General features: G+C 35.6%; 1 long non-coding RNA gene across 1 annotated transcript; it reads left to right on the plus strand.

Annotated features, from left to right (window-relative positions):
* The first annotated feature begins 239 nt into the window (after positions 1 to 239).
* Positions 240 to 4,642, plus strand: LOC114827071 (uncharacterized). Its single transcript, XR_011571316.1, has 2 exons — positions 240 to 1,907; positions 3,844 to 4,642. It is a non-coding gene; the product is annotated as an uncharacterized lncRNA (long non-coding RNA).

The following is a 4,642-nucleotide window of genomic DNA, read 5'->3' on the forward strand; positions in this document are numbered from 1 at the left end:
GCATGGATGTATTCCTCCTTATCTTCCTCTTAGCCGTCTTGTATTAGGTACAATTTTAGATGGTGTCGTGGAAAAGAGAGGCTCAAATCTGGAAAGCCTGGTATCACCTTATATTCTTTTGTTTTATAGTTTGTTTTGTCAGAAACTCTAACAACAACTTACGATTTGCTTTTCGTTTGTGTTTTGTTTTTACGTTGAAAGCCTGGTATCACCAGACGAATCTCTAATTCAAAGGTAAAATTGTATAGGAGCATCAATGTCTGAGGTCACATCAGACCAATAATTGTTTGGCCAAACTGTTGTATTTGTAAGTTACTAATAATTAGCATTCGCTTTAGAGCAAGTACACCCCTAAGGACTTTGCGCCAGCACTCAGCGCATTTATCCACTCAAGTGAACAGTAATAGACTAGAGTGAACAGTAATAGGCCAAAGCATCTCCACCCCTAAAAAAATGCGCTGGCAGCCAGCGCATTTATATGGTGTGTTTTTTTTTTTTTTTAAGTTTATTTCGGATAAGATTTTTAACCAATTTCGGATAAAATTTTAAATAAACTTAAAAAAAATACACACTAAAATAAAATTACATACTCATCAAATAAACTTAAAAAAACACACTAAATAAATGTGGTGTAAGGTGGAAGATGAAGGTTAGGTATTTATAGAAAAAAAAAATAACTTTTTTTTTTAAATTTTACTGTATTTTAAAAAAAAATCTGTATTTTTTTTATATTTTTTAATTAATTTTAATGTAGTTAATTAATCTGGACCATTGGATTTGAAAAATATTCAAATCTAAGAGCCCAGGATCGGCCACATGGCCATGCGCCAGCAAATGGCCTGGCTTCTTGGTCAGCCTGTTTTGTGCTAGCCCAAAGACCAGCATGGGCTGGGTGCCTGGCTGTTGCGCGGGTTGGAGGACATGGACAGGGTGATGGGCTACTATTTGGACTGAGTGCTGGGCAAAGTCCACTCCGGTGGACTTGCTCTTAAGGTTGTATAAAGTTGGCTAGGCCAAATTTTCTTTATGTTGGGATATATTTAGCATCATTAACCTATTTGAAAACTAGTTTTGCACAAACACAGCATAATCTTTGTGAAAGCATGTATTTGACCGACATGTAAAATAATTTCTACATGTTTTATGTAAATGGTTATTACATATCTATGCATAATGCTTACGACACATTTAGTCCCTTATTCTAAGATTCTAACACTTAAATACAATACTTATAATTCAAATAGTCCTAGAAGAATAGAAGATTACTTCATTTTTTTGGCTTTGAATATGAATTTCCAAATTTAAGCCTCATCATATCTAAATGAGGACATGAGTGGAAATTACTCATGTATGTCTTGGATAATACATTCACCACCCGTAGCTAATTAGAAATGTAGGGTAGAAACGTTCAGCACCAATCACGAATGATGTATCTAGAACCACCAATGAAGAGAGAATTAGAGTGGAGCACAAGGAATACGCCCCAACCATCAAATATGGTCGAGAGCATCCCTTGTGCATCTGTTGACTGTGCTGCCACTTCATCGCAACACATTGGTGAGCAACCTATTCCAATTCCAATTCCTATTTCAAATAATATGTTGTTACCTCCTTTGGTGCAGGTACCTAATCGAATTCCAGGTGGTGGGAGAGTTCACGTTGACTTACGGAAGCAAAACACCATAATCATGAAGGATCACTATCATTTTCCATTCAAAGATCCAAAAGTACGAAGTGTTTCGAGGGGCAGGTTGTGCAGGAAATACCCCTCCATGCCGTGGGCCCCAATGAAGCTTAAAAATGAGGTATCGTTCTGCTGGAAGACGTTAAAGCAAGCGTTTCTTGGGAGGCGACCCATGCGTTCAAATAAAGAAGACCGAGGAAGCTCCGACTCCATAACCAGATTTGTGTTCTTAAACTCTACTCTTTATTGCTTTTACTTTGCCATGATTGTCGTGATTGTTAGTTGTGTTGTTTGTTTGCTTACGTGTTAGTCTATGTTTGAAACATTGAGGACAATGTTTGGTTTAAGTGTGGGGGGGGTAAACAAAGTGTTTTGCATTGATTTTCGTGATATTTTACCACCTAGCATTTCTAGAGTTGTTTTTCACTGTTTTTAAGTGTTTTTAGTGTGTTTTGAAGTGTTTTAGTGTGTTTTGAAAGAAAAATACGAAAATTTGAAAAACAAAATAGAAAACGTTTTGAAAAACCCAAAAAGAGTCGTTTTAGAGTCGTTTTTGTGTGTTTGTGTCTTAGGATACCTTCCAACACAATGATGAGGATTTGGTTTTTAATTACATGACTGTTAAAGAAAGTTACAAACATGGGTGGAAGTTTGATATGCTCTTTGGTTAATATTAGGTTGTAGTTGTCATTAACGAATTCACATGTAATCACAAAGGAAAAAAAATCAGTTTTTGTAACATGCTTGAAGGAAGGAACTCAAACTAATGCTACAACCATGAGAGATTTGAGCCTAAACTTTGTTTGGAGAGTTATTAATTTGTGATTTCTTGTTTTCTAAAGTCGTTGCATGATCTTATTGTTTCTTTGCTTGGTTGCTACTTGGAATGTTTTTTCATCATTTTAGTTCCAAATACTAGAACTCATGCCCGTTTCATTCAAAACTTTAAATTGAGTGCATAACATATAACAAGATGAAGTTGTTTAGTAGTTACCACCAGAGCCAAAAAGCCTTCATCCCATGCATTTGTTTTGTAGGTTTAACCCCTTTGAGCTTTATTTAACATATTTTCTTTGTTAGCCACATTATCCCTACCTAGCCTAGAATAGGACTATCTATACCCTTGTTCTTAAAGTGTAGTGGAACATGACTTAGATGAAATTTCTTTTGAGCGACATTAGTGTAGAAAACAAGTGTGGGGGAAGGTTATTTTCAAGTGAAAAAAAAAGAAAAAAGAAAAAAAACGTGAAAAAGAAAGAAAGCAAGAAAGAAGAAAAGTTGAGAAAAGAAAGAAAAAGAGTTCAAAATAAGTGAGAATGAACTCACAAGTATTGGTTTGTTGAAGAAATGGTCCAAAAAGTTTGAATATGACCCTAAGTTGTACGAAATCCCCTTAGTGTTTCAAGTTATTTGCTGCATTCAAGAGTGAATTCTAAGTTGATTTCATTGCTTTGCTTTCTATTGCTTTAAGAACGTTTGTCTATCCTTACCTTTCTTTGGTAACCAATACGCTTAGCCCCATTACAACCCTATGACTTCTATCTTGGTTGTTGTGTGTTTCAATCTGTGGAGTTTGAGATTGGTATGAGCATATGGTATCCTTGGTTCTCGCGTTTAAGTAGTGGCATTTCATTCATGAGATCATATATATACATGCATTAATAATTCCAGAAAGTACCTTCTTTGTTATAATGTATGTGAGTGCTAGTCTACATGTTTACATCAATCTTCTCACATATACCTAGTGTAGGGAGTGTAGTCAGAAAATCTGTGTGAAAATAGAGAGTATATCTAGTAAGGAATTGAGGGAATTCTCTAAGGCATGTTACTATATTCAAAACATTGTTTTAATTGATTAAATACGAGCTAGTGAGTGGTGACTGCAATTAAGTATGAGCTCGAGGGTAAGGATAACTAAAATATGTGGGAGTAGTGATTTTTAACGTGCCATGTTCCATTGGAAGTCCCTGAGGCAAATGTTGAAAGGTTTATGTTATGTTTTTTTTGTTTGCTTTGTTTTGCTTGAGGACTAGCAAAAGCTAAGTGTGGGGGAATTTGATAGGAGCATATTTATGCGACTTAGTTAGCTTGTTTTCTTGCATTTTCATAGTTAGTTTCTATTTATTATAGTGATTTAAGCTATTTTCATGTGTTTGTAGGTCCAAATGACAAAGTTGGCAAGAAAGTGCAATTTGGAGCATTTTGGAGCAGTTTTGGGCCAATAATGGATAACACATGCATGGAGTAAGGTGGATGGACGTTTTTGAAGTTCAATAGGCTAGGAATGTGCTGAAAAAGATGAAGAAAATAAAGTCAAGACAAAGAAAATAAGGAATCAGCTAAAAATAAGGAACATTATCCAAAACCTTATCTTATCCAAACTAACATTATCTTATCTTATCCTACCTTATCTCCAGCTGCAAAAGGAGTCCTTATCCTATTCTAAATCCTTCCCATCTGAATTTAGGAGTCTTAATCCATCTAAACACATTAATTCTTTTCCTCACTGGAATCTGATGAGAAGTGTCATCTTTCCTTGCTAATTTGGAGTCCTAATCCTCTTCTTTCACACCTTTGCCGTGCCTTCACTCTCCCTATAAATATATTGTGCTGCAGCCCTCAGAAATCACCCACCATTCACCACAAATTCGTCCCATACATCCCTCATACACATTCATCCCATTGTGTCACAGCTTTGCAAGGAGAAAGGAGATGAGAACCTTTGCCGTGCCCCTGCCATTCAAGATTGGATTGCTGGAGTGTTCTTAGGTGTTTTCTATCATTCATTTTCAATGTTTAATTTAAGTTGTCTTTGTTTAACTGCAAACATGAGGAGCTAAACTCGTTTTAGCTAGGGGGAAATTCAAAGCCATGAACATATTTGCAATATGAATTGATTACTTCTAGTTGTGATTTCATGAATCGTGAATGCAATTTGCTTAACTATTTGATTCAAAA

Source organism: Malus domestica, chromosome 09 (genome assembly GCF_042453785.1).
Source record: "Malus domestica chromosome 09, GDT2T_hap1".
Lineage (NCBI taxonomy): Eukaryota > Viridiplantae > Streptophyta > Magnoliopsida > Rosales > Rosaceae > Malus > Malus domestica.